The sequence below is a fragment of the Stenella coeruleoalba genome, assembly GCF_951394435.1.
Source record: "Stenella coeruleoalba genome assembly, chromosome: 17".
NCBI lineage: Eukaryota > Metazoa > Chordata > Mammalia > Artiodactyla > Delphinidae > Stenella > Stenella coeruleoalba.
Window position 1 is genome coordinate 77494761 of NC_137163.1, and position 13849 is coordinate 77508609.

At 47.4% G+C, this 13849-nt stretch overlaps 1 protein-coding gene across 6 annotated transcripts in view; it reads left to right on the forward strand.

Moving 5' to 3' along the window:
- Positions 1 to 13849, forward strand: part of ATP6V1H (ATPase H+ transporting V1 subunit H) — a gene marked incomplete at its 5' end in the record, with an annotated part of 123765 nt that overhangs the window by 12000 nt on the left and 97916 nt on the right. For 5 of the 6 annotated variants that reach the window (XM_079901348.1, XM_079901349.1, XM_079901347.1 and 2 more), the window contains 4 exons: positions 3583 to 3684; positions 3772 to 3819; positions 5289 to 5477; positions 12865 to 13093. Of the gene's footprint in view, positions 1 to 3582; positions 3685 to 3771; positions 3820 to 4061; positions 4282 to 5288; positions 5478 to 12864; positions 13094 to 13849 lie in introns of those variants that run through there. The other variant, XM_079901346.1, reaches the window with a different exon arrangement.

The following is a 13849-nucleotide window of genomic DNA, read 5'->3' on the forward strand; positions in this document are numbered from 1 at the left end:
CTTTAATCCCCCTGTCTGCTGATGGGTGGGGCTGGGTTCCCTTCCTTTTGGTTGTTTGGCCTGAGGTGACCCAGCACTGGAGCCTAGGCTCTTTGGTGGGCTAATGGCGGACCCTGGGAGGGCTCCTGCCAAGGTGTACTTCACAGAATTTCTGCTGCCAGTGTCTTTGTCCCTGCAGTGAGCCACAGGTGCCCCCCGCCTCTGCAGGAGACCCTCCAACACTAGCATGTAGGTCTGGTTCAGTCTCCTATGGGGTCATTGCTCCTTCCCCTGGGTCCCAGTGCGCACACTACCTTGTGTGTGCCCTCCAAGAGTGGAGTCTCTGTTTCCCTCAGTCCTGTCAGAGTCCTGCAATCAAATCCCACCAGCCTTCAAAGTCTGATTCTCCGGGAATTCCTCCTCCCGTTGCCGGACCCCCAGGTTGGGAAGCCTGACGTGGGGCTCAGAACCTTCCCTCCAGTTGGTGGACTTCTGTGGTGTAAGTGTTCTCCAGCCTGTGAGTCACCACCCAGCGGTTATGGGATTTGATTTTACTGTGATTGCGCCCCTCCTGCCGTCTCCTTGCGGCCTCTCCTTTGTCTTGGATGTGGGGCATCTCTTTTGGTGAGTTCCAGTGTCTTCCTGTCAATGATTGTCCAGCAGTTGGTTGTGATTCCGGTGCTCTTGCACGAGGGAGTGAGCCCACGTCCTTCTACTCCGCCGTCTTGAACCAATCTCCAGAAATAGAATTCTGACACAGGTTACAACATGGATGAACCTTGAAAACCCTATGCTAAGTGAAAGAAGCTGAACACAAAAGGACAAATACTGAATGAGTCCATTGATACGAGATATGAAAAATAGGCAGACATACAGGTAGAAAGTAGAAGAGAGGTTACTTGGGGCGGGGGGAAGAGGAGTTATTGTTTAGTGGGTCCAGAGTGTTTGGGTTGATGAAAACCTCTGGAAATAGATCGTAATAATGGTTCCACAACCTTGTGAATGCATTTAATACGACTGCATTATACACTTTAAAATGGTTAAAATGGTAAATTTTACGTTACTTATATTGTAGCACAATTGAAAAAACACTCAAAACTCTTGACGATGTGAGCAGAGAGGAGCCTGAGAAAGCCGCCAGGGCTCAGGCTGCGGCAGCTGAGTTAACCAGTCGCGGCTCTGCCGTAGCGTTGTCACCCCCCTCTTGGGGTTCTCTCATCTTGATTTCTGCTGCCAGATAGACATTGCCAACTCTCATCCTATTCCTAGCGTTTAGTGCAGCCTAGGTTGTGATTTGGGAAAGTAGAAAAGGAATAGCAGACGCAGGGATTAGACCAAGAAGGGTCTTGTAAGCCACTCATTTATTCATTCTTTCAACAAGCATTAATCACCTGCTTATTATTTTCTGAAGTTCCAGGCAATGTCTTAGGTGCTCGGATTCAAGGTGAGTGGGGAAGAGAACGACCTTCTCTTGTATGTACTGAATGAGGGGGTGTAAGAGTCTAGTAGACTGAAAGGGCAGGCAAGTCATAGTAAGGATTCTGGATTTTATTTTATTTTATTTTATTTTATTTATTTATTTTTTTGGCCACACCATGTGACATGGGGAATCTTAGTTCCCCAACCAGGGATTGAACCTGGGATCAAACCCATGCCCCCTGCACTGGGAGTGCAGAGTCCTAACCACTAGACTGCCAGGGAAGTCCCTGGATTTTATTTTTAAGGTTTTAAGCAAGAGAGTGACATCGTGTGATTTATATATTTTAAAGACTCTTCTTTTTTTTTTTGCGGTACACGGGCCTCTTACTGCTGTGGCCTCTCCCCTTGCGGAGCACAGGCTCTGGACGCACAGGCTCAGCGGCCATGGCTCACAGGTCCAGCCGCTCCGCGGCATGTGGGATCTTCCCAGACCGGGGCACAAACCCACATCCCCTGCATCAGCAGGTGGACCCCCAACCACTGTGCCACCAGGGAAGCCCCTAAAGACTCCTTTGACTGCTTTGCATAAGAGTGAATTGGAAGAGGGCAAGCATGGGAACAGTGAAGCAGGAGGCTTTGCACTGGTGCAGGTGAGAGAGGGGGATGGCCTGGGCAGGTAATGGGAATAAAATAGAAGTGGACAGATATGGGATACATTTTAGAATTAATGGGAGTCAGGTGGATTCAAGGTACAGGCTGAGAAAAAGGGACTCAAGGAAAATTCCTAGGTTTTCTGCCTTGAGCAGTTGGGTGACTTGCTGAAATGAGGACACTGGGGAGGAAAATCAGGAGTCCAGGTAAACACAAGTTTTGGCTGCCCGTGAGTCACTCAGATGGAGATGTTCCAAAGGCTGTTGTGAAAGAGCCTGGAGCTCAGGGTAGAGGTGGGAACCTTGGAGATGTAAATGTAGGAATCATTAGCATAAAATGATATTGAGAGCTATTGGGATGGAGTAAGACCCCTAGAAAGAGATGAAAAGATAGAACAAGGCTGAAGCCGCTTAAGGATTTGACACGTCCGGATGGAAATGGGGAGCCACGGACAAAGTTGAATCGGGGGGTTAACACAGTCAGGTTTGTGTTTTAGGAAGATTTCTGACTTCCGGTGTCACTTGGAGGCAGGCATGACCCGAAAGAGGAGACCAGAGAAGAGGCTGCTGTGGTACACGTTTTGGGAGATGATAGTAACTTTATCCAGGAAATTGTTAAAAGGGATGGAGATAACTAACTAAACGGATCAAGAGATAATTTTGAATAGTGTGGACAAAACTTGAAGACTGATTAGGGGTAGGAAATGAGGATAAGATTAAGGTCAAGGGTTATGCCTCTAAATTTCTAGTTCAAAACCAGGCAGATCATGGTACCCTTTCACCATCATGAAAAAGTTTGGGGAACGGTAAAGAGAGATTGCTAATTTTGACATGCCTAGACATTTCAAGCTAGGTGATGAGTAAACGTTTGTACATTCATGTGTGGACTGCAGGAGAGAGAGCTGAATCATCACCCGTAAGCTGTCTCAAAGCTGTCGACGCAGCCAAGATTAGCCAGGGAGAACAAGTTGAGTGAGAAAAAGGCCTAGGATGAAAACCTAGGGAATTTCCAATATGTCAGAGTCAATAGAGGGAGAGGGATTTGCAGAAGAGGCTGAAAAAGAGCAGCCGGCGAAGTAGGAGGAAAGCAAGGTAAAAGGGACGTCGTGTCCCCTGTTCCTGACACTGGTTGTTCGACACGTCGTTTATTCCTTGTCACAGTCCGGCAAGCGGGTATGTCTCATCCCCATGTAACAGGAGGCCGCACTGAGACTCAGAAAGGTGAAATGGCCTCGCCAAAGACGCTTATCTAGAAAACAGAGCAAGTGTGAAGGAGTTTAAGCAAACCCTGGGCTATCTGGTTTCCATCCTTTGGTCTTTAGTAAAAGGAATGACGTGTGTGCGTGTGTGTTTACGTGTTTTTATATACATAAGACCATCTCTGCAGGATATGGAGAAGCTGGTAAGAGTGGAGAGCGTTTGCCTTTATGGGGGAATGGAGGTTGCTGATGGAGACTTCTGGGCTCTGTATCAGTGTAACAGACAGTGGGTAATGAAGAGTTTGACTTCGTTTTTAATGCCCGACTGCTGACAGCTTCCAGGTCCCATCACTGTCCCCCTTCTGTCTCACATCTGGGCAGCTGATACAGGACACCAGGTGCCCTCTCCCTTGGCTGCCGCGGGAAGGTCCAACCAGGTAAGCCCTGGCCCTTGCCAAGCAGAACCCTCGGCCCGGCTCGGCCATGGAAATGCTAAGCAGATCCCCTTTCTCTGCTCTCTCAAGCCGTTTCTGGACCTGCTTCCATCCTGCCCTCCTCAGAGGCTGCATCGTGTGAGTAATAAACCTTTCTATGCTCTCTGGTGTGCGTGTGACCTCACTGGTCTGGACATCAGAACCACATCTTGGGCAGGTGCCGGGCAGGGGGTCCATCCTGCCTATGTGGGGTGACCACAGCCATCACGTCCGTTCACAGCTGTGGGGCTGCACGATTCTCATTTCAAATATTTTAATTAAAAATGTAAATTAACGAAAACATTTTGAAATGGTAAGAATAAAAAAGATCCATGGGGCTTCCCTGGTGGCGCAGTGGTTGAGAGTCCGCCTGCCGATGCAGGGGACACAGGTTCGTGCCCCGGTCCGGGAAGATCCCACATGCCGCGGAGCGGCTGGGCCTGTGAGCCATGGCCGCTGAGCCCGCGCGTCCGGAGCCTGTGCTCCGCAACGGGAGAGGCCACAACAGTGAGAGGCCCGCAAGTATAAGGTTGACAAGTGCAGGGGACAGAGGCGTCCACAGTAAGCAGTCTTCTCTTTCTTCAGTTGTGTACATGTATGTAAAAGCTGGTAACACCGCTGTCGTTTGAATCCTAAGCACACATACACCAGCCCCAAGCCCAAACCTTGGCCCTGCCTTGAAGTGGAGACGCAGAGCGGAATCCACAGAGAAAGCTCTAGAGCGCCCCAGGCGTGCACTGCAGCGTCCCCGCTGGACTGGCTGGCTCGTTTATTAAATTGCAGCAGACTCCTCCACAGGTCCCGCCTTGGCGTCTACACCGCGCCTCTGTCTAGTCTAATCCGTTCCCCACCCTGCAGGACGGGTGACCTTTCTAAGAGGCAGACGTGATCGTGTTACTCCCTCCCTCTAACCACTCGGCGGCCCCTCATGTGTCTACAGGACTTGATGTGGCGTAAAAGCCCTCTCGTGACTTGCTGACACTCCATTCACTCACCCAGCGTGCTCACCGTTCTTGTGTACTCCAGGCTCCAATCACATTAAGCCTCCTTCGGTTCCTAAAATCCCCTTGTTCATTTGCATTCCTGCTCTCGGTATAAACTGTTGCCTCTGCCGGCATCACGCCCCTTTCCCAGTCTGGGCCTCCTCTTCTCCCTGGGTGATCTCCCACTTAGCCTTCAAGGCTCAGCTTAGATGCCGTTTCCCTGGGGATCTCACTAAGGCTGGGTCAGCTGCCCGTCTCCTTTCTCTGACCACAGCACTTCCTGCCCTCGGTGGGGACAGTGACAGGCCGTTTCCCTGCGTGGCTCCAAGCCCAGTATGTGTCAGGACTGTGCCTTATTCAGACCCATGCCTGAAAAGCCTGAAGCAGTCCTGGGACATAATGTGTATTCAATCAGTATTTGTTAAATGAATGAACTTAGAAATGACATGACCTGGATTTGATGATTGTGCAGGCTGTGTAAGGGGTACTTAGGGTTTTATCATGCTGTTTTTCTCTGCGTTTGTGTATATTTGACATTTTCTGTCATGAAAAGATTTTTTTAAAGTCATGGTTTTTAACTTCTAGATGATGTGTCTCATGTCTTGTTAAATTGCAAAAGACAAGAAACAGTGGGACAGAATCTGACCCAACTGCGTACACATGGGTGTTGCGAGAAGGCCTGACGCCGAAGGGGACACCTGCACTCCATTTGTCCCCATCGTTGGGCCGGATCCACCAGTGTCACATTGGAGGAGCACAAAAATCAACAAACAGGTTGGTAAGAACAAGGGGAGCCATTGTTCTGTCCAAGGCAGGCAGCTTGTGACAGGCTGGAAGGGCTGCATGGGCTCTGTGCGAGCCTCTCCGAGCTGCCCGAGAACTTGTCAGAGGACCCTGATTTCTTCGAGCTGGACTTGGCTGAATTGGATGGCTTTGCCCAGTATTTTATTATTATTATTTTATTATTATTTTTTAAAATTTTTGGCTGTGTTGGGTCTTCATTACTGCACGCGGCTTTCTCTAGTTGCGGCGAGCGGGGGCTACTCTTCCTTGCGGTGCACGAGTGTCTCACTGCGGTGGCTTCTCTTGTTGCAGAGCACAGGCTCTAGGCGCGCGGGCTTCAGTAGTTGTGGCTTGTGGGCTCGCAGTTGTGGCTCGCGGGCTCTAGAGCGCAGGCTCAGTAATTGTGGTGCACGGTCTCAGTGGTTGTGACTTGCAGGCCCTAGAGCACAGGCTCAGTAGTTGTGGCACACAGGCTTAGTTGCTCCGCGGCATGTGGGATCTTCCCCGACCAGGGCTCGAACCCGTGTCCCCAGCATTGGCAGGTGGATTCTTAACCACTGCGCCACCAGGGAAGCCCTGCCCGGCATTTTAAAAGGGGTGTTTTCCTTGAGGAAGCTGGAGGCTGCCACCGACTTGAAATGACACATTTTGGGGCCATTCAGGGTTCATAGCTGTCATTAATTTCCTTTGCGACATGAGACATTTGGCTGAAGAAAGATTTTAACAGTGACCTCAGGTTAAAGAGGTCAAGAGAAAACTTTACGTCTCTGATTAGGGTTTCACCCACGTGGTGGGAAGGAAGCAGGGCAATAATGCATTTCTATCTATTAATCAGTCAGCCAATCAGTATTGACTGGGCTCTTACCACGTGCCCAGCAGCTGTGAGGCCCCACCTGTAGAGGGGAATAACTAGGTTAATAACTGTGCTGGGAGACACCGGGTACACATCAAGCACGTGGGTCCTGGGGGCCCCGGGGAAGCCTGGATCATTGGACGCACGTTGTTTTTCAATATTCGAAGTATCTGATAAAAAAAAAAACCAACCAAATGAAATTACATGTGACAGGTATAACTGTGGTGATTTCATAGAGGATAAAACCAAGACTCAGAGACTCGAACCCAACTTGGACCTGCATTCAAAGCCCGTGCTTGCCATTCCAAAGAGATTGCTTTGTGGCATCACACTGCCTGGTGGCGGTTTGGACCTGGGCAGGCCGGAAGGATGCGCGTAACTGAACTCCTGTAGTTGGGATAAAGGACGTCTTCGAGTCATCAGAGTTTGATTAGTTACAGCCCAGCCTCAAGTTTTACTGGTTTGAAAGCCTGCAGTGCTTGCATTTCCACCAGATGTCAGCGTTTACTGTCCCTCACTCCCTCCAGTCTTTTAAAAAACAAGGGAGCGCTGCGTTGCTCTTGGGGTCCTCAGCGTGGTGATTGCATCTGCGCCTGAGGTGGAGGGTTGTGTGGCAAGAAAGCCGCTGGGTGCTGAATCTTGACTCAGCGAGGAGGAATTTGAAAATGTAGTCAGCCTTCCACTTCCCCGATTTCCTACAATCCAAAGGCATTCTTTTTTTTTTCTCTCTCCCCCTTGTGATTTCATGTCTGTAAAAAACAGCCCATTTCTGATGGATGAGCCAAGCAGAGTTATCTGGCCTTTGGCCGAGACTGCATCAGACAGAGGAGGTTCTGGGGTGAAGGGAGGACACAGGGAGGATGCAGGGCGGCTGCGGTAGAAGCCCTGGCCAGATGGGGCTGGGGCAGGACCAGGCCACAGCGTGGCTTCTGGGGAGGGACCAGAAGCCGCCAAACACCGGGTCAGAGTTTATTCGCCCCCGATTACACTCTTGGAAGAGTTCATGCTCGGGGATCTAATACTAGCATTCCCTGCAGGTTTTGTGAGCAGGAACGATACATTAGTTCATTTACATCTAAGTGCCAAATGAACGTGAACTTCCTTTGTTTCCTAATGGGAGAAACCAGGCCAGAATGAGAGGCTGAGATGCCCAGGGTATGCCTGGGGGTACTGGGGAAGGTGTGCGTGGGCGCAGAGGGAGGAGGGCCAGAATGAGAGGCTGGGATGCTCAGGGTATGCCTGGGGGTACTGGGGAAGGTGTGGGTGGGGGCAGAGGGAGGAGGGCCAGAACGAGAGGCTGAGATGCCCAGGGTATGCCTGGGGGTACTGGGGAAGGTGTGCGTGGGCGCAGAGGGAGGAGGGCCAGAATGAGAGGCTGGGATGCTCAGGGTATGCCTGGGGGTACTGGGGAAGGTGTGGGTGGGGGCAGAGGGAGGAGGGCCAGAACGAGAGGCTGAGATGCCCAGGGTATGCCTGGGGGTACTGGGGAAGGTGTGCGTGGGCGCAGAGGGAGGAGAACTTCTCATCTCCCGGTTGGACCCAGGCTGATGGCTGTGGAGCCGGGGAGACCTTTGCTTCCTTCCCTCATAACCTACCTCTCTCAATGTTGTCAGAATATACATGGGGCAATGACGGGCCCCCAGAGCCTGGGCTCCCTGAGGGGCCAACAAATGACAGACATGCCTGGCTTTCTTCTCTGAGACAGAAACTCTGGGAAAGGGGAGCCCTACAGATTTTGCTGACACTAGTGAGTTGTTAAAAACAGTCACTTTGGGCTTCCCTGGTGGCACAGTGGTTGGGGGTCCGCCTGCCGATGCAGGGGACGCGGGTTCGTGCCCCGGTCCGGGAAGATCCCACATGCCGTGGAGCGGCTGGGCCCGTGAGCCATGGCCGCTGGGCCTGCGCGTCCGGAGCCTGTGCTCCGCAATGGGAGGGGCCGCAGCAGTGAGAGGCCCGTGTCCCGCAGAAGAAAAACAAAAAAACAAAACAAAAAAACCCATAAAAACAGTCACTTTGCAGCTATTTTTAGGAAAAGACAAAAACAGAGAAAAGGCAGCGATAGGACCTGGCTCTTGTTTGCTGATCGTATCCTTATTTGTCAATCCAGCAAACTTGTTCTGCAGCAAAAGTGTCCGTATAATTAAGTATAGGATGGTGCTGACGGAACAACGCTCTCTCTTCCACTGAAAACTTAAAAAAATACATCCTTCAGAACATGTGACCTTCTGGGCAAATGGTCGCAGATCAGAATCTCAAATAAACAGGACTAAATCTAACTTGCAGAAGCAGAGAGAGCAGATTTATTACAGAACTGGGAAATGTGGAGCGAAATTGGTAATATCAAATGCTTTTGATGGTTTCTTTCTAGCCATGTTTTATTCATTCCATTTGGCCGTATTTTGCTCAACGATTTTTTACATAACCTCAAGCAACCTTTCCTGATAACTTATAGGTAAAAATAGTCATGTCCCCATGTGTCTGAGTTATCAGGTGACCCACACTGGATCCATCTGGTCTGACTCAAGAGAGCAGAGAGGGCCACACGAAAACTTCAGCGTCCACCCATGTCCCCTCGGGGAGGGGATGTATAGGGAGTGTACAGTTGTGGAGGGCCTATCCACGGATCTTTGCTAATTAGGGATAAACAGAGGAGAAGGATGGATTTATCTCTGAGATGTGATCATAAAGCCCTTGGGCGATAGATGTCAAGATGCCCGAACTCAAACATCGAAATCGGGGCTCTCTCCTTTGAGTACGTCGTTGCCTTCGGAGGTCCACACGCTGCTTCAAAGTTGCAGTCCCTTAAAACTCGCGCTGGACAGCTATTTAAGGCTGTCTCACAGCCGACGGAATGGCCAGGGCTGTTGACCCAGGCGTAGGCACCAGACCCCCCTGGGTTGGACTCTCTCCTGGGCACTGGCAGTGAGGCCGTGGAGAGGCAGCGACAGCCGAGTCTTGGTCTGAGCCTTTTCCACCACCTTCCACAGACCCCCGGGGTCAGGTTTCTGAGCTGCTCGGCTCCTGCCTCCCTGCTGTGTACTTTTCTCTTGTAGTCAGGTGCCGTTTGAACGGGCAGCTACAAAAGTGTGTTGAGACTACGCTTATGATATTTAATTCATTCTGTCTGTTTTTGAATAACGGTCCTTAGAATGGTCTCTCACTTGAAAATGAATCCTTATGATTTTTAGTGTCGAGAATTCAAAATCACATCAGCAAAATAGATTCTTACGGAGAAACGTATTTGGTTACATCATCGACGTCAAATTAAGTTGCTTACGTGGTCTGCAATTTGGGTTTTACTCTTGAATATTTGAATATATGCCAATTGTCACTGCATGTTTAAACTATTATCTTTCAACATAGTTGCTTCATTTTAAAGCTACTTATTTCAGTCATTTAAAATGCAGTAACTGTAAAACCATTTTGCAGAGGTTTCTAAAATAAGCTCTCAAATGATACAAGCCTGATCTGAATTGCTTTATGCGCAGAATGGAAATAAACGGTTCGTATTGAACCTATAACACAAGATTACTATCTAAGATTCCCTGTAAATTTCATCTACATCTTTACCCTGCAAGAAGGCAAAACTTTAAATATTCTAACATGTTTGCAGTGGTTTTATGGTTTGGTGAAGGCTGGCTTGATTTTGGCAGGAAAGCCAACATGATGTTATGAGATCTTTTGCACAATGGAAATGAGACTTAGATATATTTCTTCCTAACCATAAATTTAAAATCTGAGAGCGATAAAATTTATGAATAAAAGTCTAAACAGCACGCCGAGGCCAAGAAGGATTTTTTACAGTATACTTTTTAGACTTCCAGACAGGATCTTTTTGCCATTTAAAATTTTTTCTGCAAGGTTAAGTTCAATCTCGCTATCCAGTGAAAGCCTAAAGCATATACTAGCTGCTCCCACTGTGGTGTATAAATAGAATATGGAAAGCTGTATTTCCGTATTTATTTAATTTGTTATTTAATTTTAAAGGGTAAATTCTAAGCTCTAGTCTTTGTGATTTTTAACAAAAATGTTTTTATTATGTTAATTTTCAAAATTAAAACAAATAATAAACTGAGCAAATATACTAACAAACCCTCATACCCGTCACTGTTTCAACAGTTATCAGCATGTTGCCAGTTGTGCTTCGCCTCCTATCTGCCCTACCTTCCTCTCCTCCAGGATTATCTTAAAACAAGTTGAAAGTCACAGTCATTTGTTCTGCAAACACTTCCGCGTGCCTCTTGGGACTTTTTAAAAAGCATAACTGCAGTCCTGTTTGAGCTGGACATTCTTTAGACAGTCAAGGGGACATCACTGCCTTTCCCTTTGCTGGCATCTGGCTCCACCGCCTCAAAGGCGCCCCTCCCTCCGCTTTAGAGATGCTGTCCAGGCAGAATTCTTTCAGCTTTCTTCCACCAGACACGAGGAGGGAGGCCCGATGTCTCCTTCCTCCCTTGCTCTGCCAGTTAATCTGAAGAGGTAAGCCTCTTCCCTCATTCTTTTCCCCTTTCTTTTTATGATATAACCAGACTTCTAAAGAATAGTCACACTTCAGTCACTTTTTACCTCTATTAGTTCCATCTGATTAACTGTTTCAATAGTTACCACCAATCCCTCCGAACTGTGACTCTCATTCGTGGGTTCTCATTTTGCCCTATCTTTTGTTGCTCCGAAAAGAATTTTCATGTGATTATACAGGAAGTGCAATTGTGTCATGTGTCATCCACATCCTGGCATATCTTAAAATATCTTCCTCTTGTGTTAAGGCATGAATGACACCTGGCTATGAATAAGTCTTGAGACACAGTTTTTTCATTTTTTTTTTGAAAGCTCTCTAGTTATAAGTCTATTGTTTTCAGTTATTTACTGCTTCAGAGAATTATAAGGTAAAGTTTCTTTTTTGTTTCCTTGTAGGTAATCTCATTTTCCCCCTTTTGGATATTTATAGAAATAGTGTCTTAATTTTTGAAATTTGAACATTCTATGAAGATATTATTAGACTTAGTTTTTATTGTCTGATGGAATACAATATGTATTCTCAAATTATTATATGAAATCTTATTTATATCAGGAATATAAAGTTGTATTTTTTTAAAAAATTGATTATTGCTATTTCACTGCTCAGATCCCCTTTTAATCTGTTCCTTTTATCTATCCCTAAGGTGAATTTTGAAGATCTGTCCTCCGTATCCCTTATTTCCTCTCCTCCCTCATAATTTTAATTTATCTTTCTTCTCTGTGTTCTAATAGACTTTTTCAAACATTTCTTTATTTTGATATTTCCTGCTTTGATAATTTTAATTTTTGTGGTGTCCAATCTGCTATTAAAAGTCTCCCTCCTTTTCAAAATTGATAACAGGATGTCTTATCTCCATGCAAAGCTTCCTTTTCTCCAGTTTTTGGTGATGTTTCAGTCATTTCAGAAATGCAACATCTGCTTGAATATTATAATGAATATAACACGGGCACGAGTCATTAAGACATGTCTTCTGTGTCCTATGTGAGTATGCCATGGTGGTTCAGTCAATGTCAACCGACAACAAAGCTACCAGTGGCAGCAGAAAGCACCTGGCTCCTTAGGCTGACTCTCCAGGCAGCGATGCTGGTTGGGCTGCAGAGAAGCCCTGTGTGGCTCTTGTCACACACCCTGGAAATCAAGCCATGTGTGAGAATCCGGAGACACCAAAGAATAAGAGGCTTCTTACCATGTGCCCTGAGCCTGGTGTGACTGGTAACATACACGAAGCACTTCAGAGCCACCACTTTTAGAAATACTGCCATTCGTTTGTGTGTCCAGAAACTCTAGGCTTACAGTCTCAAGAACAAAAGCTAAGGGCTTCCCTGGTGGTGCAGTGGTTAAGAATCCGCCTGCCAATGCAGGGGACACGGGTTCTAGCTCTGGTCCGGGAAGATCCCACATGCCGCGGAGCAACTAAGCCCGTGTGCCACAACTACTGAAGCCTGTGCTCTAGAGCCTGCAAGCCACAACTGCTGAGCCCACGAGCCACAACTATGGAGCCCGTGCTCCACAACAGGAGAAGCCACCGCAATGAGAAGCCCGCGCACCGCCATGAAGAGTAACCCCTGCTCGTTGCAACTGGAGAAAGCCCGCGCGCAGCAACGGAGACCCAGCACAGCCAAAAATAAATAAATATATTCATTTAAAAAAAAAAAAGAAAGAACAAAAGCTAAGTTTCAAACTCAAGCTAAGTTAGAAAACTACCTAATGCTATATATATCCTCTAACCCATTCTCATTCAGAAAAACTTCAGACGAGCAAAGAAGCCCATAAACATAGTCTACCTTTGCTCAGCCGAATTATTTGGTGGTGCTGGTGGAGATGTTCGCCTCTAAAAATAGAATCCAGCAGCGAAAACCCAATCTTTAATGTAAAAGCCTGAAAGACAGTTATTTAAATGTTAAAAAAAAGTTGGAAACATGATCAAACCTTGTATTTAAAAGTTTTCATCTAAAACTTTTCTAAAACTTTGAAGAATAGGACTGATGTGGATCTTTTTTGTATAGTTGTTTTCAGAGTAGAAAAATCTTGTGGAGAATGAAGACGCTCACACTGGGTTTTACATGATGTTCCCACTGGCGGGAAGAATCACATTTTCCCAGAAGCCCCTGAGTCTGGAGCCTGGTCAGCCCTCCTGCCTTTGCTCCCCTGGAGACACCTGCAGTAGGAACCCAAGGATTCCCGGCTCACCCGTGCGCGCCAAGGACGGAAGATGTAACCACGACAGACTTCCAGGTGAGCCTTTCCCTAAGCGGGTTTGCGAGCCTCTCAGGTGTTAAGCAGATTGGTACAGAATTCTTTTCAGAGGGTCTTCGGAAAGATAAGAACCACCTTTGTCCTTCTCAGTGAACTTACCCTTTCACAACTGGAGGCAGGACAGAACAATTTTGTCTTCTGAGTACGTTAATGTGAAGGTGCTGGATACTAGAAGCATAATTCCTTTCTCACTAAGGTATTTTTCCCTCTCTTCTTTCTTCTATCGTTTTTGCCACACAAAGCTCTGCTGTCTTCATAGGTGCCCTTTGGGGCCTTGGAATTGGTTTCTCTCCTTTTACTGTGTAATGTCTCAAAACAAGTGCTTTGATCAGACGCCCAAGGGGTCACACATCTGGAACAGGAGAGCACTTAGGAGTCTGTGCTCTTAGAGGGGCATCGACATTGAAATGATACGAACAGTAATTTTGTGTAGAACACTTTCTTGTCTAAGCTCTGCCCACTTTTATTACAGGGAAGGAATGCACACACATACGCGTATATATCTGTATTGATGGATGGATGGGTCAATGACTTGACTTATTGCCAGTGTGGCTGGAAAGTTTCCTCTCTCTCTCTCACGTTTACTATTAGAAAGAGTGACTGGTCCAGGGAGCACCCCACCTCCTGCTTGTACTTTGTGCCCTGAATGGAAGGAAGCAAAAATCCTTGTGGAGAAAAAAGAATTCTGACGAAGCCAAGTTCGTGAGTGTATGTGTGTGGTGTGTGTGCGTGTGT